This window comes from Macaca thibetana, chromosome 19 (assembly GCF_024542745.1).
Source record: "Macaca thibetana thibetana isolate TM-01 chromosome 19, ASM2454274v1, whole genome shotgun sequence".
NCBI classification, from domain to species: Eukaryota; Metazoa; Chordata; class Mammalia; order Primates; family Cercopithecidae; genus Macaca; species Macaca thibetana.
Genome location: NC_065596.1, coordinates 55,257,402 through 55,284,509, shown reverse-complemented (window position 1 = coordinate 55,284,509; position 27,108 = coordinate 55,257,402).

Below are 27,108 nucleotides of genomic sequence, written 5' to 3'. Positions count from 1 at the left end.
GGGGGGGGGGGGGGGGGGGGGGGGGGGGGGGGGGGGGGGGGGGGGGGGGGGGGGGGGGGGGGGGGGGGGGGGGGGGGGGGGGGGGGGGGGGGGGGGGGGGGGGGGGGGGGGGGGGGGGGGGGGGGGGGGGGGGGGGGGGGGGGGGGGGGGGGGGGGGGGGGGGGGGGGGGGGGGGGGGGGGGGGGGGGGGGGGGGGGGGGGGGGGGGGGGGGGGGGGGGGGGGGGGGGGGGGGGGGGGGGGGGGGGGGGGGGGGGGGGGGGGGGGGGGGGGGGGGGGGGGGGGGGGGGGGGGGGGGGGGGGGGGGGGGGGGGGGGGGGGGGGGGGGGGGGGGGGGGGGGGGGGGGGGGGGGGGGGGGGGGGGGGGGGGGGGGGGGGGGGGGGGGGGGGGGGGGGGGGGGGGGGGGGGGGGGGGGGGGGGGGGGGGGGGGGGGGGGGGGGGGGGGGGGGGGGGGGGGGGGGGGGGGGGGGGGGGGGGGGGGGGGGGGGGGGGGGGGGGGGGGGGGGGGGGGGGGGGGGGGGGGGGGGGGGGGGGGGGGGGGGGGGGGGGGGGGGGGGGGGGGGGGGGGGGGGGGGGGGGGGGGGGGGGGGGGGGGGGGGGGGGGGGGGGGGGGGGGGGGGGGGGGGGGGGGGGGGGGGGGGGGGGGGGGGGGGGGGGGGGGGGGGGGGGTGGGGGGGGGGGGGGGGGGGGGGGGGGGGGGGGGGGGGGGGGGGGGGGGGGGGGGGGGGGGGGGGGGGGGGGGGGGGGGGGGGGGGGGGGGGGGGGGGGGGGGGGGGGGGGGGGGGGGGGGGGGGGGGGGGGGGGGGGGGGGGGGGGGGGGGGGGGGGGGGGGGGGGGGGGGGGGGGGGGGGGGGGGGGGGGGGGGGGGGGGGGGGGGGGGGGGGGGGGGGGGGGGGGGGGGGGGGGGGGGGGGGGGGGGGGGGGGGGGGGGGGGGGGGGGGGGGGGGGGGGGGGGGGGGGGGGGGGGGGGGGGGGGGGGGGGGGGGGGGGGGGGGGGGGGGGGGGGGGGGGGGGGGGGGGGGGGGCAGAATGGACAAAAACAATGTTACCAAACTGCTGAATCTGAAGAAACATTTAACTCTGTGATGTGAACACACACATCACAAAGTAGTTTCTCAGAAACCTTTAAACTATCGATCTGAAAACATTTCTTAATTCACAGGAAGCATCAATGGGCTACAGAATACCTCTTGGCAGACTGTAAGAAAAAAGTGTTTCCAAACTGGTGAATGAAAAGAAAGTTTTAACTCTGTGAGAAGAATGCACACTTCACAGGTCAGTTTCTTAGGTAACTTCCTTCTAGTTTTTGTCAAGGAATATTTGCTTTTTCACCATTGGCCTCAATGAGCTCTCAAATGTCCTTTCACAGAATGGAGAAAAACATTGCTCCTGTACTGCTGTATCCAAAGAGAGGTGTAACTCCATGAGATGAAAGCACACATCACAAAGTAGCTTCTCAGAAAGATTCTTTCTAGTTTTCATCCGAAGATATTTCCTTGGTCATCATTGGCCTCAATGCACCCCCAAATATACCTTCACAGATACTACAAAAACAGGGTTTCCTAACTGCTGAATGAAAATTGGTCTTTAACTCTGTGAGATGAATGCACACATCACAAAGCAGTTTCTCGGATATCTTCTTTCTAGTTATCCTGAGATATTCAGGATATCTCACCTTTGACCTCAATGAGCTACCAAATGTCCATTCACAGAATACACAATAACAGTGTAACCACACTGCTGAATCCATAAAATGGTTTAACTCTGTGACGTGAATGCACATATCACAAAGAAGTTTCTCAGGAAGCTTCTTTCTAGTTTTTATCTGAAGATATTGCCTTTTTCCTTTTTCACAATGTGCCACTGATTATCTCTTCACAGATTGTAAGAAAGCAGTGTTTCCAAGCCACTGAATGAAAAGAAATGTTTAACTCTGACAGAAGAATGCCCACATGCAAGTCAGTTTGTCAGTTTGTCTGTTAAATTCCTTGTAGTTTTTGTCCTGTGATATTCGCTTTTCACCATTGGACTCAAAGATCTCCCAAATGTCCATTTGCAGTATGGACAAAAACAGTGTTTCCAAACTGCCGAATCCAAAGAAAGCTTAAAATCTGTGAGACGAATGAACACATCTGAAAACATTTTTCCACGAAGCTTCTTTCTAGTTTTTATCTGAAGGTATTTCCTTTTTCATCATAGGCCTCAATGAGCTACCGAGTATCTCTTGGCATATTCTAAGAAAACAATGCTACCAATCTGCTGAGTGAAAAAGAAGTTTTAACTCTGCAACATGAATGGACACATCACAAAGTTATTTCTCAAATATCTTCCTCCTAGTTTTATCCTGGGATATTCAGTTTTTTGCACCTGGCCTCAATGAACTCCCAAATGTCCATTCGCAGAATGGACAACAATTGTGTCCCCCAACTGATGAATCCAAAGAAAGGTTTAACTCTGTGAGATGACTGCATGTATCACAAAGCAGTTACTCAGAAACATTATTTCTACAATTTATCTGAAGATATTTATTTTTTCACCATAGGCATCAATGCGCTACCAAGTATCTCTTCACAGATTCCAAGAAAACAGTGTTTCCAAACTACTGAATGAAAAGACAGCTGTAACTCTGCGAGATGAATGCACTCATCACTGGTCGGTTTGTCAGATAACAACCTTCTAATTTTTATTCTGGGATATTTGCTTTTCACTGTTGGCCTCAAAGAGTTCAAAAATGTACATTTGCATAATGGACAAAAACACTGTTTCCAAACTGCTGAATCCAAAGAAAGGTTTATCTCTGTGAGATGAATGCACGTATCACAAAGCAGTTACTCAGAAACATTATTTCTACAATTTATCTGAAGATATTTATTTTTTCACCATAGGCATCAATGCGCTACCAAGTATCTCTTCACAGATTCCAAGAAAACAGTGTTTCCAAACTGCTGAATGAAAAGACAGCTGTAACTCTGCGAGATGAATGCACTCATCACTGGTCAGTTTGTCAGATAGCAACCTTCTAATTTTTATCCTGGGATATTTGCTTTTTCACCATTGGCCTCAAAGATCTCCCACATGTCCATTTACAGAATGGACAAAAACACTGTTTCCAAACTGCTGAATCCAAAGAAAGGTTTATCTCTGTGAGATGAATGCACACATCACAAAGCAGTTTCTCAGAAAGTTTCTTTCTAGTTTTTATCTGAAGATATTTCCTTTTTCACTGTAGGCCTCAAAGTGCTATCAATGATCTTTTTGGGGAATCTGAGAAAACGCTGTTTCCAAACTGCTGAACGAAAAGAAATGTTTAAGTATTTGAGATGAATGTACAAATCACAAGTCAGTTTGTCAGATAAATTACTTTTAGTATTTATCCTTGGATACACACTTTTTTGCCATTGGCCTCACACCACAAAGCAGTTTCTCAGAAAGTCTCTTTCTACTTTTTATGTGAAGATATTTCCTTTTTCACCATAGGCCTCAAATCACTACAAAATATCTCTTCAGAGAATCCAAGGAAATGTTGTTTCCAAACTGTTGAATGAAAAGAAATGTTTAATCTGAGATGAATGTAGAAATAACAAGTCAGTTTATCAGATAATTTAATTCTGATTTTTATCTTGGGATATTTGCTTTTTCACCATTGGCCTCAAAGAGCAATCAAAGAGTGCTCTGAAATATCCCTTCGTGGATTCTACAAAAAACAGTGCTTCCATAGTGCTGAATGAAAAGAAAAGTGTAACTCAGTGAGATGACTCACACATCACAAAGCAATTTCTCACATAGTTTTCTTCTAGATTTTATCTTGGGATATTTGCTTTTTCGCTTTTTTTCTCAAAGAGCTCCCACATGTCCATTGGCAGAATGGGCAAAAGCAGTGTTTCGATACTGCAGATTTTAAAGAAAGGTTTAACTCTCTGAGATGAATAGACACATCCCAGAGCCATTTCTCAGAAAGCTTCTTTCTAATCTCTATCTGAAGATGTTTTCTTTATCACTGTAGGACTCAATGCACTCCCAAATATCCCTCCACAGTTTCTACAAAAACAGTGTTTCTGAATTGCTGAATTCAAAGGGAGATTTAACTCTTGGAGGTGAGTGCACACACCCTATATAATTTTCTCAGAAAGCATCTTTTTTGTTTTTATCTGGAGATATTTCCTTTTTCAACATAGACCTCACTGCAACCCCAGATATCCCTCAATAGAATCTACAAACACAGTGTTTCCAACCAACCTGTTGAATGAAAACAAAGGCTTAACTCTGTGAGATTAATGCACACATCTCAAAACGATTTCTCAGAGCTTCCTTGTAGAGTTTATCCTGGAATATTCACTTTCTGTCATTGGCCTAAATGAGCTCCTAAATGTCCATTTACAGAATGGATCAAATCAGTGTTTCCTAAGTGCTGAATTGAAAGAAAGTTTTAACACTGTGAGGCAAATGCACACATCACAAACAAATTTTTCAGAATGCTTCTGTCTAGTTTTTATCTGAAGAAGTTTGCTTTTTCACCATAGACCTCAATGCACTTTCAAATATCTCTTTGCAGATTTCACAAAATCAGTGTATAAAAACTGTAGAATGAAAAGGAAGGTTTAACTCTATGAGTTGAATGGACACATCACAAAGCTGTGTCTTAGATTGCTTCCTTCTCATGTTTATCCTGGAATATTCACTTTTTTGCCTTTGACCTAAAGAGCTCTGAAACGTCCATTTGCTGAATGAACAAAAACAGGGTTTTCAATATGCTGAATAAAAAGAAAGGTTTAATTCTATTAGATGAGTGTAAACATCAAAAAGCAGTTTTTCAGAAAGCTTCTTTCTAGTTTTTATCTGAAGATACTTCCTTTTTCACCATAGGCCACAATGTGCTGCAAAACATCCCTCTGCAGATTGTACAAACACACTATTACTGACCTGTTGAATGAAAGTAAAGATTTAACTCTGTGAGATGAATGCACACATCACAAAGTGATTTCACAGATTGCTTCCTTGTAGCGTTTATCCTGGCATATTCACTTATGTGCAATTGACCTCAATGAGCTCCCAAACGTCCATTCACAGAATGGACCAAAATAATGTTTCTTAACTGTTGCATCAAAAGAAAGTTTTAACACTGCAAGATGAATGCACACATCACAAGACGGTGTCATATGTAACTTACTTCTAGTTTTCATTATGGGAGGTTCCCTCTTTCACCTTTGTCTGAATGAGCTCCCAAATGGCCATTCGCAGAATGGACAAAAACAGGGGTTCCAATCTGCTGAATAGAATGAAATTTTAAGTACTATGAGATGAATACCCACATCTCAAAGCAGTTTTTCAGAAAGCTTCTTTCTATTTTTTACCTGAAGTTATGTCCTTTTTCAGCATAGGTTGCAGTGTGCTCCCAAATATCCCTTCACAGATTATACAAAAAACAGTGCTTCAAAACTGCTGAATGAAAAGAAAGGCATAACTCAGGTGACATGAATGCACGCATCACAAAGCAGTTTCTCAGGTAACTTCCTTCCAGTTTTTGCCTGCAATATTCACTTTTTCTCCAATGGCCACAATAAACTCCCTAACATTAGCTTGCACAGTGGACAGAAACAGTGTTTCCAAACTGTTGAATAAAAACAAAGTTATAAATCTGTGAGATGAATGCAAACATCACAGAGCAGTTTCTCAGAAAACTTCTTTCTTCTTTTTATCTGAAGATGTTTCCTTTTTCACTGCAGGCCACATTGTGATCCCAAATACCCCTGTGTAGATTCTACAAAAACAGTGTTTACAATCTGCTGAATGAAAAGAAATTTTTAACTCTGTGAGATGAATTCCTACATCACAAAGCGGTTTCTCAGATGCCTTACTTCTGGATGTTATCCATGGATTTTCGCTTTTTCACTTTTGACCTCAAAGAACTCCCAAGTGTCCACTGGCAGAATGTACAAAAACAGTGTTTCCAAACTGCTGAATTGAAAGAAATGTTATAAATCTGTGAGATGAATACACACATCACAAATGAGTTTCTCAGAAGCTTCTTTCTAGTTTCTATATGAAGATATTTTGTTTATCACAGTAGGCCTCAATGCACTCCCAAATATTCTTTCACAGTTTCTACAAAAACAGTGTTTCTAAACTGCTGAATCCAAAGAAAGTTTGAACTCTAGGAGATGAATGCAGACATCCCAAAGCAGTTTCTCAGAAAACTTCTTTCATGTTTTTTACTGAAGATGGTTCATTTTTCACCACAGACTTCAATGCGAGCTCAAATATCCCTTCACAGGTTCTACACAGTGTTTCTAACCTGTTGAATGAAAATAAAAGTTTAACTCTGTGCAATGAATGCACATATTACAAAGTGATTTCTCAGATGGCTTCCTTCTAGTGTTTATCCTGGGATATTCCCTTTTTCACCTTTGGCCTCAAGGAGCTCCCAAATGTCCATTTGCTGAACAGACCAAAACAGTGTTTCCTAACTGCTGAATTGAAAGAATGTTTTAACACTGTGAGATGAATGCACACATCACAAAGAAGTTTCTCAGAATACTTCTGTCTAGTTTTTATCTGAAGACATATGCTTTTTCACCATATGCCTCAATGTGCTTCCCAATATCCCTTTGCAGATTCTACAAAAACAGAACATAAAAACAACTGAAGGAAAAGAAAGGTTTCACTCTGCTATTTGAAAGAAAACATCACAAAACTGTGTCTTAGATAACTTCCTGCTAGTTTGTATCATGCAATACTCCCTTTTTCACCTTCTTCCTAATGAGCTCCAAAATGTCTATTCACAAAGTGGACAAAAACAGGATTTCCAATCTGCTAAATAGAAAGAAAGGTGTAACCCTGTGAGATGAATGCACACAGCACAAAGCAGGTTTTCAGAAAGCTTCATTCTAGTTTTTATCTGAAGGTATTTCCTTTATCACCGTAGGCCTCAATGTGCTCTCAAATATCCCTTTGCAGATTCTACAAAAACAGTGCTTCCAAACTGCTGAATGAAAAGAAAGGTGTATTTTGGCTAGATGAATGCACACATAACAAAGCAGTTTCTCAGATAGCTTCCTTCTAGTTATTACCCTGAGATACTCGCTTTTTCTCCAGTGGCCTCAATGAGCTCCCAAATGTCCATTCGCCAAATGGACAAAAAAGGTGTTTCCAAACTGCTGAATACAAAGAAAATTATAATTCAGTGAGAAGAATTCACACATCACAAAGTAGTTTCTCCGAAAGCATCTTTCTTCTTTTTAACTGAAGTTGTTTCCTTTTTCTCCACAGGCCATAATGTGATCCCAAATATCCCTGTGCAGATTCCACAAAAACAGTGTTTCCAAACTGCTGAATGAAAAGAAAGTTTTAACTGTGTGAGATGAAATCACACATCACAAAGAGGTTTCTCACATAGCTTCCTTCTAGATTTTATCCTGGAATATTCGCTTTCTCACTTTTGGCCTCATAGAGTTCCTAAATATCTGTTGGCAGTATGGACAAAAACAGTGTTTCCAAACTGCTGAATTGAAAGGAAGGTTTAACTTTGTGAGATGAATACACACATTACAAAGAAGTTTGTCAGAAAGCTTCTTTCTGGTTTCTATCTGAAGATATTTTCCTTATCATCATAGGCCTCAATATGCTCCCAAATATCTCTTTGCAGTTTCAACAAAAGCGGTTTACAAACTGATGAATCCAAAGAAAGGTTTAACTGTAGGAGAAGAATGTACACATCCCAAAGCAGTTTCTCAGAAAGCTTCTTTCTTGTTTTTATCTGAAGATGTTTCATTTTCAACCATACACTTCAATGCACTCCCAAATATTCCTTGGGATATTCTACAGTCTTTCCAACCTGTTGAATAAAAATAAAGGATAAACTCTGTGAGATGAATGCACACATCACAAAGCTATTTCTCAGATGGCTTGCTTCTAGTGTTTATCCTGGGACATTCGTTGTTTTGCCATTGGTTTCAATGAGCTCCAAAATGTTCACTCAAAGAATGGACCAAAACTGTGTTTCCTAACTGATGAATTGAAAGAAAGTATTAACACTGTGAGATGAATGCACACATCACAAATAAGCTTCTCATAATGCTACTGTCTAGTTTTTATATAAAGAAGTTTTCTTTTTCACCATAGGCATCAATGCCTTCCAAATATCCCTTTACACATTATTAAAAAACAGTGTTTCCAATCTGCTTAATTGAAAGAAAAGTTTAACTCTGTGAGATGAATGCACACATCCCAAAGCAGTTTCTCAGAATGATTCTTTCTAGTTTTTATCTGAATAAGGTTGCTTTCTAACCATAGGCCTTGATGCACTTTCAAATATCCCTTTCAGATTCTACAAAAACAGGTTTAAAAACTGCTGAATGAAAAGAAAGTTTTCACTATGGGAGTTGAACACACACATCACAAAACGGTTTCTTAGATAGCTTCCTTCCAGTTTTAATCTTGGGATATTCCCTATTTCACCTTTGTCCTAACGAGCTCCCAAATGTCCTTTTGGATAACGGAAAAAAACAGGGTTTCCAATCTGTTGAATAGAATGAAAGCTTTAACTCTGTGAGACTAGTGCACACATCACAAATCACTTTTTCATAAAGCTTCTTTATAGTCTTTTTCTGAAGATATTTCCTTTTAAACCATAGGCCCCAATGTGCTGCCAAATATCCATTTGCAAATTCTACAAAAACAGTGCTTAAATCTGCTGAATGAATAGAAATGTGTAACTCTGTGAGATGAATGCAAACATCACAAAGCAGTTTCTCAGAAAGCTTCATTTTCGTTTTCAGACTCGGACATTCACTTTTTCTCCCATGGCCTCAATGAGTTCCCAAATGTCCAATCGCAGAATGGACAAAAGTGGTGTTTCCAAACTGCTGAATAGAAGGAAAATTATAACTCTGTGAGATGAATGCACACGTCACAAAGTAGTTCATCAGAAAATATCTTTCTTCTTTTTATCTGAAGCTGTTTCCTTTTTCACCACAGGCCACAATGTGATCCCAAATATCCCTGTGCAGATTCTACAAAAACAGTGCTTTCAAACTACTGAATGAAAATTAATGTTTAATTCTGTGAGATGAATTCACATATCACAAAGCTGTTTCTCACTTAGCTTCCTTCTAGATTTTATCCTGGGATATTTGCTTTTCCACTTTTGTCCAAAAGAGCTCCCAAATGTCCATTGGCAGAATGGCCAAAACGGTGCTTCCAAACTGCTCAATTTAAAGTAAGGTTTAACTCCCTGAGAAGAATACACACACCACAAAGCATATTCTCAGAAAGCTTATTTCTAGTTTCTATCTGAAGATGATTTCTTTATCACGATAGACCTCAACGCACACCCAAATACCTCTTCTCTGTTTCTACAAAAACAGTGTTTGCAAACTGCTGAGTCAACAGAAATGTTTAACTCTAGGAGATGAATGCACACATCCCAGAGCAGTTTCTCAGAAAGCTTCTTTCTTCTTTTCATCTGAAGAAGTTTCCTTTTTCACCATAGACATCAAGGCACTCCCAAATATCCCATCGCATATTCTACAAATGCAGTGTTTCCAACCTGCTGAATGAAAATTAAGTTTCAACTCTGCGAGATGAATGCACACATCACAAAGCGATTTCTCAGATATCTTCCTTCTAGTGTTTATACTGGGATATTTGCTTTTTCACTATTGTCCTCAATGAGCTCCGAAATGTCCATTCACAGAATGGGTCAAAGCAGTGTTTCCCAACTGCTGAATCAATGTAAATGTTTAACAATGTTAGATGAATGCACACATCACAAACAAGATTCTTAGAATGCTTCTGTCTAGTTTTTATCTGAAGAAGTTGCTTTCTTACCATAGGCCTCAATGCGCTTCCAAATATCCATTTGCAGATTCTACAAAAACAGTGTTTCCAAATTGCTGAATTGAAAGAAAGTTTAACTCTGTGAGATGAATACACACATCACAAAGCAGTTTCTCGATAGCTTCTTTCTAGTTTCTATCTGAAGATGTTTTATTTATCACCATAAGTCTCAATATGCTCCCAATTATCTCTTCACAGTTTCTACATAAACAGGGTTTCCAAACTGCTGAATCTGAAGAAAGGTGTAACTCTAGGAGAAGAATACACACATCCAAAAGCAGTTTCTCAGAAAACTTCTTTCTTGTTTTTATCTGAAGATGTTTCCTTTTCCACCATAGACTTCAAAGCACTCCCAAATATCCCTTCAAAGATTCTACAAACACATTCTTTCCAACCTGTTGAATAAACATAAAGGTTTAACTCTGCAAGAGGAATGCACACGTCACAAAGCTATTTCTCAGATGACTTCCTTCTAGTGTTTATCCTGGGACATTCGCTTCTTCACAATTGGCCTCAATAAGCTCCCAAATATCCATTCACAGAATGGACCAAAACTGTGTTTCCTAACTGATGAATTGAAAAAAACGTTATAACTCCATGAGTTTAATGCACCCATCACAAAGCAGTTTCTCAGAAGGCTTCTTCTAGTTTCTTTATGAAGAAGTTTGCTTTTTCACCATAGGCCTCAATGCACTTTCAAATACTCCTTTAAGATTCTGTAAAAACAGGTTTGAAAACTGCTGAATGAAAAGAAATGTTTCACTCTGCGAGTTGAAAGCACCCATCACAAAACGGTGTCTTAGATAGCTTCCTTCCAGTTTTAATCATGTGATATTCCCTTGTTTGCCTTTGTCCTAATGGGCTCCTAAATGTCCTTTCGCAGAATGGACAAAAACAGGGTTAACAATCTGCTGAATAGAAAGACAGCTTTAACTCTGTGAGAAGAATGCACACATCACAAAGCAGTTTCTCAGAAAGCTTCTTTCTAGTTGTTATCTGAAGATATTTCCTTTTTCACCATAGGACACAATGTGCTCCCAAATATCCCTTCACAAATTCTATAAAAACAGTGCTTCTAAACTGCTGAATGGAAAGAAAGGTGTAACTCTGTGAGATGAATTCACACATCACAAAGTGATTTCTCACGTAACTTTTTCTAGGTCTTATCCTGGGATATTCACTTTTTTGCTTTTGGCCTCAAAGAGCTCTCACATGTTTATTGGCAGAATAGACAAAAACAGTGTTTCCAAACTGCAGAATTGAAAGAAAGTTTTAACTCTCTGAGATGAATAGACACATCACAAAGGAGTTTCTCAGAAAGCTTCTATCTGAAAATGTTTACTTTATCATCATCGGACTCAATGTGCTCCCAAATATCCATTGCAGTTTCTGCAAAAACAGTGTTTCCAAACTGCTGAATCCAAAGAGAGGTTTAATCCTAGAAGGTGAATAGACACATCCCAAAGCATTTTCTCAGAAAGCATCTTTCTTGTTTTTATCTGAATATGTTTCCTTTTTCAACATAGACCTCAATGTGCCTCCTAATATCCCTCCACAGATTCTGCAAACACAGTGTTTCCAACCTGTTGAGTGAAAATAAATGTTAACTCTGTAAGATAAATGCACATATCACAAAGTGATTTCTCAGATGGCTTCCTTCTAGGGTTTATCCTGGGATATTCCCTTTTTCGTCATTGGCCTTAGTGAGCTTCCAAATGTCCATTCGCAGAGAGGACCAAAAAAGTGTTTCCTAACTACTGAATCAGAAGAAAGGTTTAACACTGTTAGAATAATGCACACATCACAAAGGAGCTTCTCAGAATGCTTCTGTCCAGTTTTTATTGGAAGAAGTTTGCTTTTCCACTGAAGGCCTCAATGCAGTTCCAGATACCCCCTTACAGATTCTACAAAAAGAGTGTTTAAAAACTGCTGAATGAAAATAAAGGTTTAACTCTGCGAGTTGAATGCACACATCACAAAATGATGTCTTAGATAGTTTCTTTCTAGATTTTATCGTAGGATACTCCCTTTTTCACCTTTGTCCTAACGAACTCCCAAATGTCAATTTGCAGAATGGACAAAAACAGGTTTTCCTATCTGCTAAAAAGAAAGAAAGGTTTAATTCGGTTTAATTCTATGAGATGAATGCACACATCACCAAGCAGTTTTTCAGTAACTTATTTCTAGTTTTTACCTGAAAGTCATTCCTTTTTCACAATAGGCATTAATGCACTCCCAAATATCCCTTCGCAGATTCTACAAAAGTGTTTCCAAACTGCTGAATGAAAACAAAGGTGTAACTCAGTGACATCAATGCACACAACACAAAGCAGATTCTCAGATAGTTTTCTTTGAGTTTTCGCCCTGAGATATTTACTTTTTCTCCCATGGCCTCAATGAGCTCCAAAATTTTCAATCACAGAATGGTCAAAAATAGTATTTCCAAATAGCTGAATAGAAAGAGTTATAACTCTGTTAGATGAATACACACATAACAAACAGTTTCACAGAAAGCTTCTTTCTTCTTTTTATCTAAAGAAGTTTCCTTTTTCACCACAGGTCACAATGCAATACCAAATATTCCTGAGCAGATTTTGCAAAAACAATGTTTCCGAACTACTGAGTGAAAAGAAAATTTAACTCTGTGAGATGAACGCACACATCACAAAGCAGTTTCTCACATAGTTTCCTTGTAGATTTTATCTTGGGATATTCACTTTTTCACTTTTGGCATCAAAGAGCTCCCGCATGTCCATTGGCATAATGGACAGAAACAGTGTTTCCAAACTGAAGAATTGAAAGAAAGTTTTAACTCTCTGATATGAATAGATACATCACAAAGGAACTTCTCATTCTAGTTTCTATCTGAATATGTTCCCTTTTTCAACATAGACCTCAATGCATCTCCAAATATCTCTCCACAGATTCAGAGAACGCAATGTTTCCAACCTGTTGAATGAAAATAAAAGTTTAACTTGGTGAGATGAACACACATATCACAAAGTGATGTATCAGATGGCTCCCTTCTAGGGTTTATCCAGGGATACTACTTTTTTTGCCATTTGCTTCAATGAGCTCCCAAATGTCCACTAGCAGAATGGACAAAAATGGGTGTCTAATCTGCTAAAAAGAAAAAAAAGGTTTAACTCTGTGAGATGAATGCACACATCACAGAGCAGTTTCTCAGAAAGGTTCTTTCTAATTTTTCTCAGAAGATATTTCATTTTTAAACTTGAACCTCAAAGCACTATCAAATATCTCTCAGTAGAATACAAGAAAACACTGTTTCCTAACTACGGAATGAGAGAAAATGTTAACTCTGTCAGATGAATCCACAAAACACAAGTCAGTTTTTTTAGATAAAATCCTTCTAGTTTTATCTTTGGATATTCGTTTTTGTGTCATTGGCCTCACAGAGCTCCCAAAACTCCATTCGCAGAATGGACAAAAACAGTGTTACCAAACTGCTGAATCCAAAGAAACGTTTAACTCTGTGAGGTGAACACAGTCATCACAAAGCAGTTTCTCACAGCCTCTTTCTACTATTGATCTGAAGATATTTCCTTATTCACAGGGAGCCTCAATGCACTACAGAATATCTCTTCACAGATTGTAAGAAAACAGTGTTTTCAAACTGCTGAATGAAGGAAAGGTTTAAATCTGTGAGAGGAGTGCACACTTCACAGGTCGGTTTGTCAGATAACTTTCTTCTTTTTTTTTGTCCTGGGATATTTGCTTTTTCGCCATTGCCTCAGTGAGCTCCCAAATGTCTTTTCACAGAATGGACAAAAACATTGTTGCCCAACTGTTGAATTCAAAGAGAAGTGTAACTCTGTGAGATGAATGCACACATCACAAAGGAGTTTCTCAGAAAAATTCCTTCTAGTTTTCATCTATAGATATTTCCTTTCTCATTGTAGGCCTCAGTTTGCTCCCAAATATAACGTCACAGATACTACAAAAACAGTTTTCCAAACTGCTGAATGAAAGGAAATTTTTAACTCTGCAAGATAAATGCATACATCACAAAGCGATTTCTCAGTTATCTTCTTTCTAGTTTTTATCCTTGTATATTCACTTTTCCGCCATTTACCTCAAAGAGGTACAAAATGTCCATTCACAGAATAAACAAAAACAGTGTTACCACACTGCTGAATCCAAAGAAAGGTTTAATTCTGTGAGATGAGTAAACACATCACAAAGCAATTTCACAGAAAGCTGTCGTCTGCTTTTTCTCACAAGGAATTTCCTTTTTCACTATGGGCCTCAAAGCACTACCAAATATCTCTTCACAGAATACAAGAAAACACTGTTTTCAAGCTACCAAAAAACAAATCTTTAACTCTGTGAGTTAAATGCACAAATCACAAGTCGGATTGTGAGATAGCTTCCTTCTAGTTTTTGTTCTGAGATATTCACTTTTTTGCTATTGGTCTCAAAGATCTCCCAAATGTCCATTCACAGAAAGGAAAAAAAAGTATTTCCAAACTGTTGAATCCAAAGAAAGCTTTAACTCTGTTAGATGAATGAACACATCTCAAAGTAGTTTCCAAGGAAATTTCTTTCTAGTTTTTATCTGAAGATATATCCTTTTGCATCATAGGCCTGCATATGCTACCATATATCTCTTCGCAGATTCTAAGAGAACAGTGCTACCAAACTGCTGCATGAAAAGAAAGGTTTAACTTTGCAACATGAATGGACACATCACAAAGTGGTTTCTCAGATATCTTCCTGCTAGTTTTTATCCTGGGATATTCAGTTTTTCACCGTTAGCTTAAATGAGCTCCCAGATGTCCAGCCATTGGCTTCAATGAGCTCCCAAATGTCCATTTGCAGAATGGACAAAAAACCATGTTTCCAAGCTGAGAAAGTCAAAGAATGATTTAACTCTGTGAGATGAATGCACACATCACTAAGCAGTTACTAAGAAACATTGTTTCTACTATTTATCTGAAGATATTTCCTTTTTCACCATAGGCCTCAATGTGGTACCGAATATCTCTTTGCAGATACTAAGAAAACCGTGTTTCAAACAGCTGAATGAAAAGACAGGTATAACTCTGCGAGATGAATGCATGCATCACAGATTGGTTTGTCAGATTACTTCCTCGTAGTTTGTATCCCAGGATATTTGCTTTTTCACCATTGGCCTCAATGATCTCCAAAATGCCCATTAACAGAATGTACAAAAGCTGTGTTTCCAAACTGCTGAATCCAAAGGGAGGTGCAACTCTGTGAGATGAATGCCCACATCACAATGCAGTGTTTCAGATATCTTCTTTCTAGTTTTTATCCTGGGATATTCAATTTTTTGCCATTGACCTCAATGACCTACCAAATGTCCATTCTCAGAATAAACAAAAACAGTGTTACCAAACTACTGAATCCAAAAAAACCACGTTTAATTCTGTGAGGTGAATGGACACATCACAAAGTAGTTTCTCAGAAAGTTTCTTTCTACTATTTACCTGAAGACATTTCCTTATTCACAGGAGGCCTTGATGTGCTACCAAATATCTCTTTGCAGATTCTAAGAAAACAATGTTTCCAAACTGCTGAATGAAAAGACAGCTTTCACTCTGTGAGATGAATGCACACATCAAAGGTAGGTTTGTCAGATAACTTCCTTCTGGTTTTTGTCCTGGGATATTGACTTTTTCAATATTGGCCTCAATGAGCTCCCAAATGTCCTTTCGCATAATGGACAAAAACATTGTTCCCAAACTGCTGAATGCAAAGCTGAGAAAGTCAAAGAATGGTTTAACTCTGTGAGATGAATGCACACATCACAAAGCAGTTACTAAGAAACATTGTTTCTAATATATATCTGGAGGTATTTCCTTTATCACCATAGCCATCAATGTGCTACTGAATATTTCTCAGCAGATTGTAAGAAAACAGTGTTTCCAAACTGCTGAATGAAAAGATGGGCTTAACACTGCGAGATGAATGAAGACATCACAGGTCGGTTTGTCAGGTAACTTCCTTGTAGTTTTTATCCTGGTATATTCATTTTTTCATCATTGGCCTCAATGATCTCCCAAATGTCCTTTCTCAGAATGGGCAAACACAGTGTTCTCAAAATACTGAATCCAAATAAAGGTGTACCTCTGAGAGATGAATGCACATATCACAAATAAGTTTCTCAGAAAGCTTCTTTCTAGTTTTTATCTGAAGATATTTCCTTTTTCACCATAGGCCTCAAAGTACTACAAAATATCTCTTCAGGGACTCTGAAAAAACACTGTTTCCAAACTTCTGAAGGGAAAGAAATGTTTGACTCTGTGAGAGGAATGTACAAATCACAAGTTGGTTTGGCAGATAACTTCCTTCTAATTTTTATCCTAGGATATTCGCTTATTCACCATTGACCTCAAAGATCAACAAAACGTCCATTCGCAGAATGCACAAAAACTGTGTTACCAAACTGCTGAATCCAAATAAATGTTTAACTCTGAGAGCTGAACTGCAACATCACGAAGAAATATCTTCAGATAAAAACTAGAAAGAAGCTATCTGAGAAACTGCTTTGTGATGATGTGCATTCATTTCGCAGAATTAAAAAATTCTTTCTATTCAGCAGATTAAAAACCCTATTTTCTATGAATGGACATTTGGGAACTCATTAAGACAAAGGTGAAAAAGGAAATATCCCATGATAAAAGCTAGAATAAAGCAGTTTAAGACACAGTTATGTGATGTGTACATTCAACTCACAGAGTTAAACCTTTCTTTTCATTCGGCAGTGTTTAAACACTGTTATTGAAGAATCTGCAAAGGGATATTTGGAAGCACATTGAGGCCTATGGTAAAAAAGCACGCTTCTTCAGATAAAAACTAGACAAAAGCGTTCTGAGAAACTTATTTGTGATGTGTACATTCTTCTCACAGATTTGAAATTTTCTTTTGAATCAGCAGTTAGGAAGCACAGTTTTGGTCAATACTGCGAATGTACATTTGGGAGCTCATTGAGGCCAATGGTGAAAAAGTTAATATCCCAGGATGAACAGTAGAAGAAAGCCATTTCAGTCATCACTTTGTGATGTGTGTGTTCATCTTGCAGAGTTAAACCTTTGTTTACATTCAGCAGGTTGGAAACACTGTGCTTGTAGAATCTACGAAGGTATATTTGGGAGTGCATTGAGGTCTATGGTGAAAAAGAACATGTCTTCAGATAAAAATAAGAAAGAAGCTTTCTGAGAAACTGCTTTGGGATGTCTGCCTTAACGTCCTGGAGTTAAATCTTTCTTTGGATTCAGCAGTTTAGAAACACCATTTTTGCAGAAACTACAAAGGGATAATTTGGAGTGCATTGAGGCCTATGGTGATAAAGAAAACATCTTCAGAGAGAAACTAGAAAGAAGTTTTCTGAGAAACTCCTTTGTGAAGTGTATTCATCTCAGAATTAAAAGTTTCTGTCAATTCAGCTGTTTGGAAACACTGTTTTTCTCCATTCTGCCAATGGACATTTGGGAGCTCTTTGATGACAAAGCAAAAGAGTGAATATTCCAGGATAAAATGTAGAAGGAAGCCATCTGAGAAACCAGTCTGTTTTGTGTGAATTCATCCCACGGAGTTAAACCTTTCATTTCATTCAGCAGTTTGGAAATACTGTTTTTGTAGAAACTGCAGGGGAATATTTGGGATCACATTGTGGCTTGCAGTGAAAAAGGAAACATCCTCAGATAAAAAGAGAAAAGGAGCTTTCTGAGAAACTGCTTTGGGATGTTTGCAATCATCTCACAGAGTTATAAGTTATTTCTTTTCAGCAGTTTGGAAACACCATTTTTGTCCATTCTGGGCATGGACATTTGGGAGCTCATTGAGGCCATTGGAGAAAAAGCAAATATCTCAGGGTATAAACTAGAAGGAAGCTCTCTGAGAGACTGCTTTGTGATGTGTTCATTCATCTTGCAGAGTTACACCTTTCATTGCATTCAGCAATTTGGAAGCACTATTTTTGTCAACCTTCAAAGGTATATTTGGGAGTGCTTTATGATCTATGGTGAAAAAGGAAATATCTTCAGATCAAAACTAGAAAGAAGCTTTCTGAAAAATTGCTTTGTGATATGTGAATTCATCTCACAGAGTTGTAACTTTCTTTCTATTCAGCAGTTTGGAAACACCGTTTTTTTGGTATTCTGTGATGGACATTTTGGAGCTCATTGAGGCCATTGGAGAAAAAGCAAATATCCCTGGGTAAAAACTAGAAGGAAGCTATCTGAGAAACTGCTTTGTGATGTGTCCATTCATCTCTCACATTTACACCTTTCTTTTCATTCAGCAGTTTGGAAGCTCTGTTTTTGTAGAATCTGTGAAGGGATATTTGAGAGTGTATTGATGTCTGTGGTTAAAAATGAAATATCTTCACTTAATAGAAAGAAGCTTTCTGAAAAATTGCTTTATGATATGTGCATTCATCACACAGAATTCAACCTTTCCTTCTATACAGCAGATTGGAAACCCCATTTTTGTCCATTCTGCTATTGGGAGAACTCACCCCCAATAGTCAACGTGTGTTCTTTTCTATTTTCCTAAGTGTCTAGTGGTCTGAGAAATAAAGGAAAAGAGTACAAGAGAGATAATTCTTAAAACTGGATGACTGGGGGAGACTTCACATGTCAGCAGGTTCCATGATGCCCCTGAGCCATAAAACCAGCAAGTTTTGTTTAACAATTTTCAAAAGGGGTGGGAGTGTACGAATAGGGTGTGGGTCACAGAGATCACACACTTCACAAGGTAATAAAATATCCCAAAGAAAATGGAGGCAGGGCGAGATCACAGGACCACAAGAAAGAGCAAAACTAAAATTGCTAATGAAGTTTTGGACACATATTATCATTGAACACGTCTTATCAGTTGTCAGGTTTTGATAGCAGACCACCAGTCTGACCAAAATTTATTAGGCAGGAATTTCCTCATCCTAGTAACTTTGGGAGACCAGGGCTTGTTTAAACCCTTTGTCTTCAACATTAAAAGTCAGCCACCCCCAAGGCGTCCATTTTGGTTGCCTAACTTCAGGGGTACATTCTCTTTCTCAGGAATGTTCCTTGTTGAGAGAAAGAATTCAGCGATATTTCTCCTATTTGTTTTTGAAAGAAGAGACATATGGTTCTGTTCTGCCTGGCTCACTGGCAGTTAGAGTTTAAGGTTATCTTCCTTGTTCCCTGAACATTGCTCTTATCCTGTTCTTTTTTCAAAGTGCCCCGATTTTATATTGTTCAAACATACGTGCTCTTCAAACTATTTGTGCAGTTAACACAATCATCACAGGTTCCTGAGGTGACCTACATCTTTCTCAGCTCATGAAGATGATGGGATTAAGAGATTAAGGTAAAGACAGGCATAGGAAATCACAAGGATATTGATTGGGGAAGTGATAAGTGTCCATGAAATCTTCATAATATATATTCAGAGATTGCAGTGAAGACAGGCATAAGAAATTATAAAAGTATTAATTTGGGGAACTAATAAATGTCCATGAAATAGTCACAATTTATGTTCTTTTGCCATGGCTTCAGCTGGTCCCTCCATTTGGGGTCCCTGACTTCCCGCAACATGTCTCCCTTTCTTTTACATAAATGTGCCATGGTGATGAAGTCTTGTTCATTCTCTCGATTTTGATGCAAGATTCTCTGACTGGTACGGCACACTAAAAACAAGTTGATTAAACAGAGAAACATAATTCCAAAATTTAGCACAGTGGAGCCCCCAATAGACTTAATCCAAGCCATGGGGTTTAATCCATAAAAATTTTCTGCTACCTGATCTAATGCCTCAGCAACAGGAACAATGAACAAGTGAGCTTGAGAGTCTTCAAAAATTTGTTCCTTTAATTTAGTTATGTCTAATGCTAAATTGTCTTCCCTACCCAGAAGGTGTCCTTTGACCATTACCCATGAATGATCTGTCTCATTATAATAATAAGGGAGGATACAGAAATCAAAGGTATTCCAGTTGCACTGCATTTGCATGTGATGTTTAAGACTCACTACCTGATATCCAAGTCAAATAACAGACTGGCTTAAATCATTAATTTGATTAGTCATTTTTTTTTCTCAATGCCTTGATGAGAATTCCACATTTGCATGGAATTCACTTGCCAATCATTAACAAAATGAGTCTTTTGAATAGATTGATGTAACGCCATTCCGGCAGTGATGGCCACTGCAGGGACTGTAATTATGTCCATAATTGCAGTGATTAAAGTGAAAACAAATCTCTTAGATCTTTTGAGAATTCGCTGTAACACTTCATTAATTAAATGTATTGAGGGGAGGATTCCCAAGTCTGGGCAAAGTTACCGCAATCCAGATTCCTTCTCAGTTCAATTCAAAATTACACTTTTTCTGGAGTCAAGCTTGGAGTTAATACAAGTGTATAAATGACAATGCATTCGACAGCTTGATTTTTCATCCAAATTTTGATATTTTCCACTAACAGCATGTAAGGTGGCTAAACACAATTCTTTATGGTAACAGTCAGGTGGGAAGTAAGTAAAGTGGAATGTCTGGATCTAGGTTGATACTGAGAGACAGGGGCTGTAGCAGGGGCAACAGACAGAATAGTTTCCCCTTCCCATACTCGCAGTCAAGACATGGCAGTATCCAAGTCTCCTAAGTTCTGGGTGTTCTTGACTCAGAATCGCCAGTATCATACAAGGCCTCAGGGTGGGGGGCTAATGCCTTTATCTTCCCATTTTAAGGGAAAGAATCAGCTGAGCCTCCTATGCAAAGTAGAATGATGATTATTGTTCTCCCAACAAGAAATAAAATAAGTATCCTCCAGGCATTGCTTTTTGCCACAGGAGCAATTGTTTTTAAATAGCCCTTTGGTGCCCAGTCTATTACTAAACAATATGAGTCATTTTTTAATATTACTGCATGTGAGTTAACACAATCTTCCCAAAGTAAAGTTTTAGATGGACCCTCAAAATTTTTAGGGCATGGTTTTCCTGCAGGTTTCTATTGCAAGTATGGCCAGTCTCCCATTACTCCCCGTTTCATTTGTTTTAAAGGAGAAAGGGAGAGGCCAGAGACCAAATATTCCAGCTACTCTGTAGCTGATTCATCTGGAAGATAAGCAGCCCAAACTTGAGCTTCTAGAGGGATACAACCAGGTGCATTTCTGAGGCACAGATGGTGGTATTTATAACCCATGTTAAAATTAAATGCAGTGCCTTCTTCTGGTTGAGCAGGGCAACAGTCATCTGTAGCTCCAGGTATCCACACACTGTTGTTAGTGTAGATTTCTGCAGGATCATCCATCCAGGTGAGAGGTTGAATAAGTGGAAGAAAAGGCACAAAAACTCAATAAGAATAATTATGTGTAGCAGGTAAATCAGTGTGAGAGGAAATTGGTGAGACAGAAAGTATAAGAAGGAGAATCATTAAATAAAATCCATTGTAAGCAAGATTGAGTGCTGGAGGAGGAAGAGAAAAACAGAGGGATGTTATTTTCAGACTAACAGAAATGGTGAGATTTTTAGCTTTGTAAGGACGAAAAGAAAGGTAATTAGAAGTGGGATTAGTTAGATGGGTCTCCATTGCCATCAGGGAGCATTGAATCTGAGACATTGTGATTTGGAGTACCTGCTTCTGAGGAGTTGGCACAGATCTCACGATGTCTGAGGGTGGTCTCTGACATGGACATCTTTTCCTTGTAGTTTACCTTGTCAGTATTTAGCCAAAGCTTGAGTGTCCTCGTGGGTACCCAGACAAGGGATTGATGCTTTGCCAGTGAAACAAGCACAACCTCTTCCCCACGTTATAATTGTGCCAGGTTCCGAAGTATTGGTTTGGGAGTTTTTCCATAACACTGACTTGCCTTCGTTTGGGGAGACTTTTGGACTGTATAATGGCATTTGCCTGCAGTTAGATCATTATCTTTAGGAATATTTAAAAACTGTAAAGTAAACAATACCAAATGTAATTGGGAGTGGCGGATAGTTAAATCATGTTTTCATTGTTCAGACTGTTTGGACAATTGGGTTTTTATAGTGCGATTGTCCCATTCCACCACAGCCTGTCCCTGAGGATTGTAAGGGATTCTGATAATATGGGAATTTCCCCACTGTTGCATAAATAAAGCAAAAGCTTTACTAACATATCCTGGGCTGTTGTCTGTCTTTATTTGATATGGAAGCCCTATAACTGCAAAGCAAGAGTACAGATGGGGCCGTGCCTTCTTCTGTTTGGCAAGTAGCCCAGATAAAACCTGAGAAGGTATCTACGGAAACATGTATATATGACAGCCTGTCAAAGGGGCTGACATGAGTCACATCCATTTGCCATAAAGCATTAGGAGTTAGGTCTCTGGGATTAACACCAGGTTCCTGATTTGGTAGTATGAAGACCTGGCACTGAGGGCAACTGTCAGCAATTAACTTAGTCTGTGTCCAGCTAAGGGCAAATTCACCTTTTAACCCAGCAACATTGACATGAGTAAGGTTATGGAACTCCTGAGCTTCTTGGGTTGTAAAGGAGACCAAACAGTCGACTTTCTAGTTACCGGCAGACATATGTCCTTGGGTCATGGTAAAGTGGTATGAGATCTAATATGTGTAATATAGAAAGGGTGTTTATGTGGGTGAACCACCTGTATAACCTTGAAAATAATGAAGCCAGTTCAGAATTATCAATATGTTTGATAGTAGCAGTTTCTATATTTTAGGGGCATGTACAACATAAGCAGAATCAGAGACAATATTTAAAGGTTTGGGGAAATCCTGTAAGGCAGTAATCACAGCAATTAACTCTGCCTTTTGAGCAGAGTCTAAGAGGTAGAAATAAGTTTGTCTGTAGGACCTACATAACCAGCATTGCCATTACTGGAGCCATCATTGAACTCTGTAGAGACCTCAAATGGGCTGATCTTTTGTTAAAGGAGGGACCACCAAAGACGTCATTTTTATAAAATCAAACAATTTGTTTTTGGATAATGATTGTCAATAACACCAATAAAATCAGCCAGGTGAATTTGCCACAATGTGGAATGTTGAAAGGAAGCTTGAACTACAGTTAAATTCGGAACAAATCCAGAAATTTGAAGTATTCTACATGGAGCCTATCCAATTTATATGGCTATTTGGTCCAAATAGACAAAGTTTTTGACACAGAATGAGGAAGAAAACACCACTCTATTAAATTATTATGTTGAACTCTTAGTCCAATAGGGGAGTGTATTGAAGTGAAAACCAGAAGCTGAAAAGGCTGAAACGGCTGTACTCTAGATAACTGGGTGGTCTGGATTCTTTCCTCTATGAATTCCAGTTCTAGTAAAGCCTCAGGGTTCAAAGTCCTGGGACAGTGGAGATCAGAATCTCCCGGCAGCATAGAAAACAAGTTAAACAGCGCATATTCCAAAAGTAGGTCTTAAATAACTAATATTACCCCAAATTTTTGGAAGTCATTTAAAGTTTTCAAGGACTCTCTCCTAATTTGAACTTTTTGAGGTTGAATGCATTGTTTACCGATCACCATTCCTAAATATTGAACCGTAGTGGTCTGTAGAATTTTATCCTGATCAATGTGTAATCCAGCCTCTGTAAAATGGCAGCTCAAAATTTGATAACAGTCGGTTAATTCTTTATCAGTGGGACCAACAGTTAAAATATCATGAATATAATGAAGAATATAGGCCTAGGGAAATTCGGTTTGAACTGGTGAAAACACTTGTCCAACATAAAGCTGGCAGATTGTAGGGCTATTCAGCATTCCCTGAGGAAGTACTTTCCATTGATAATGAGATGCAGGCTCCTGATTATTGATAGATGGTACAGTAAAAGCAAATTTTTCTCAATCCACTTTATGTAAAGTAATACAAAAAAAACAATTTTTATGGTCAATAACTGTTAGAGGCCAATTTTCAGGTATTAAAGCAGGGGCAGGCATGCCCCTGGTTTGGATGGTTCCCATAGGTTTAATTACAGCATTAATGGCCCTTAAGTCGGTTACCATCTGCAACTTGCCTGATTTCCATTTTCCTGGAAACATACGAGAATTCCAGTGGGAAACAGAGGGTTCCATATTTGTAGCTGTTCAGAAGCCAATTGAGTTAAAGCCTCCAGTTTTTCTTTAGAAAGCAGTCACTGTTTAATCCAAATGGGTGTGTCAGATTTCCATTGTAAAGGGATAGGATCAGGAGGCATGCCAGCGGACACCAAAATAAAGGATAACCTAAACCCGCCCTGTTTTGTTTTATAGTAACTGGGAGGGGTTTAGTAGTCTCTTCATGGTTTTTACAGAGACCGAGCCCAGAAACAAACCCCATGTTTTCCATCATATGCTGACTGGGAGCACTATAACAGTTATGTGGAATATTAATTTCAGCCCTCCCCATTGTGCCAGTAATTCTCTACCCCAAGGATTAATAGGAATTGGTGGGATATAGGGCTGAATTTTACCCTTTTCACCATAAGGACCAGTGCAAGGCAAGATAAATGTGCTCTTATAAGTTTCCTTGACTTTTCCAACACCTATGGTTCCCATGTTAGCAAGAAGTTTAAGCCAGGAGGAAGGCCATAACAGAAACATCAGCACCATTATCTACTAGGTCTTCAAACTTTCTTCCTTGAATGTGTATGGTGCAGGTGGGCCATTGTTTAGAAATTACATTAATCCAATAAGCGGCCTTTTCACCACCAGATCCCATTCCTGGTCCATGTGTCTTATCTCCTTTGTTTAAATTGATATTAGGCAGTAAAAGAAACTGAGCAATGGACTGACCAGCCAGAATGGAAACAGAAACCTTGACAGACACAATTAATTTAATCTCATCAACAGAATCAGAATTAATGAGACCAATATATATGATGAAACCTTTAGCAGAGGTGGATGCTCTACCTAACACCAGACCCACCGAACCTTGAGGTAAAGGGGCAGTGACCTCAGTGGGTACAATTAAAGACAAAGAGTTAGGTAGTAAATTCAGAGGAATAGTACTACAGAAATTAACTGCCCCACCACCTACCATGGAGGTGGGCAAGCATTGTACTGAGAGAGAAAGAGAGGCTGGGGACCATTTGGGTTGGCTGCACATAAGTTTGTTTGTGCTGGGGGTTGTGTTGGGACCACTTGAAGCAAAATGTAACTTTGTTCTGAGTCTGAAACATCCATCTGACGTCGATGCTGGGGACCGGCTCCACTCCCTATTTCCCTGCTGTTGTGGCAGGGGGTTTCCATTTATATCATACTTAGAATGGCAATTCCTTGCCCAATGTTTACCTTTGTGATAACGTGGGCAAACTGCAGCAGCAGCCTTTGGTCATGTTTGTTGAGCTGGCTTGGCCTCTTCTTCTAAGTTTTCAACAGTTCAGTATTTTCAAGTATGACCAAGTCGGCTACAAGTATAGCAGGCTCCATGAAAAGAATTATTGGGACTAGTTTGGTTGGTGTACGTCATGGCCTGTGCCCACAGAATAGCTTTATGGGTGTCTGATCCAATGCCTTCACAAGTTTTAATATATGCGGGCAGCACCTCATGATCAGGTAAATTTTGTTGCTTTACAGAACGCATGGCCATTTTACACTCATGACACATTTTCTAAAGCTAACATACGAAGGAGAATACCTTTAGCACGCTCATCAGTGACAGAATTTTCAACAACATCTTGTCATTTAGCTAAAAATCAGGGTATAATTCAGAGTGACCTTGTTTAACCATGGTAAAAGAAACAGGAGCTTGGCCTGGAGTGCATAATTTATCCCAAGCTCTCATACACACCTTTGTTACTTGTTCTGTGGTAAGAGCATCAAAGTTTAATTGGGCATAAGTAACAGAGAAACTATCGGAGACTGTGAGCTGAGCCTGAGCAACTGGAATGCCATCAGTCTGATTTAGTTGAGCCTGCAAATGAGCCTCTTCTGACCAACAAGTATGAAATTGTTAATGCTGAGATGAGGTTAGAACAGTTTTTGCCAAAGGCCCCAGTCTAAAGGAAGTAAAGTGACCTCCATACATAAAGTTTTTAGTATCATTTTAACATAAGGAGAGGTAGGACCATACTGAGTACAAGCATCCTTAAATTCTTTTAAAAGGGTAAGACAAAGAGATACATAACAATACATTTGTACTCCTTGGAAGTTAGGTGGGTCTAGCATGACTGAATAAGTCCATGCATCTAATCCATTTGTTTATTTACGTTGGTGTAATAAGTATGGCATTGAAGTTTCAAGAGTAGGCATGTGAGATGGAGTCGACATAGAAGTGACATGAAAAGAATGCATAGATAAGGGAAACTGGGGGTGAGGGGGTCGGACTGGAATGAGAGTGTGAAAAAGGGGGATTGGGGGAGCAGAAGGAGCACAAGTATACAGGTGATTACTGGCATTCATGTGTGAAGAAGGGTAAAAAGAAGCAGACTGAGTGGATGGCAAAGTGACCAATTGAGGATCCGAAATGACAGGAGGGTGATGCGATGAAGTGGACAGGAGAGGGCCTTAAGAATTATAGGTAAATTGTAGTTTGGTCCCAGAGCCATTAGGTGACTTCAGAGGTTTGAGAAGAGAAGAAATAGCATATATATGATCCTGGTCTGTGTCAGTCAGAGATGCAGGAGCTGCAAGTACAGGCTCTTCATGAAAAGAAATAAGATCATAAGGGGGTGACAATAATCCAATGTCACCAGAGTTAGACATTGAATTTTCAACATTGTCAGGTGGGGGAGGAGTAGCTTAAGGGAGAGGCTGATCAGATAACGAAGGCCGTGTGGGAGAAGAAGGTTGAGGAAGAGGTGGAGGGTCGTCAGATTCAGAAAATTGTGGTAAATGTGATCAGGACATCACATACCAAGGCCCAATCACCCCAAACAGTGATGGGAACATAATTCCCTGAGGAGACCAGTTCCCTGAATGTTGGACCAACATGATTGCATAGTTCTACATCTAAGGTTCCTTTTTCAGGAAACCAAGGACAGTATTGTTCCACTGTCCTGACGTGAGGGACCACATTTTCCATAGGCACTCGAACACTGCCCTGTTATAACAGCAGTTTAAAATATAGCAGAGTTAAGCATGATGTTTAGACTCCACATGACCCATAGTCAATCCGGACCATACACAGACTACTCACAAGCATATCTGTCGACCAATCTGATGCCATTTCTCCACACCTACCAAAGGGAATCTGGTTCACACATGCACTTAGGAAATAAGAAAAAACCACTTTGGCATGCCAGATATCAGGAGAACTTACCCATAATAGTCAACATGGGTTTCCTATTTCAATAAGCATCTGCTGGTCTGAGAAATAAAGGGAAAGACTACAAGAGAGA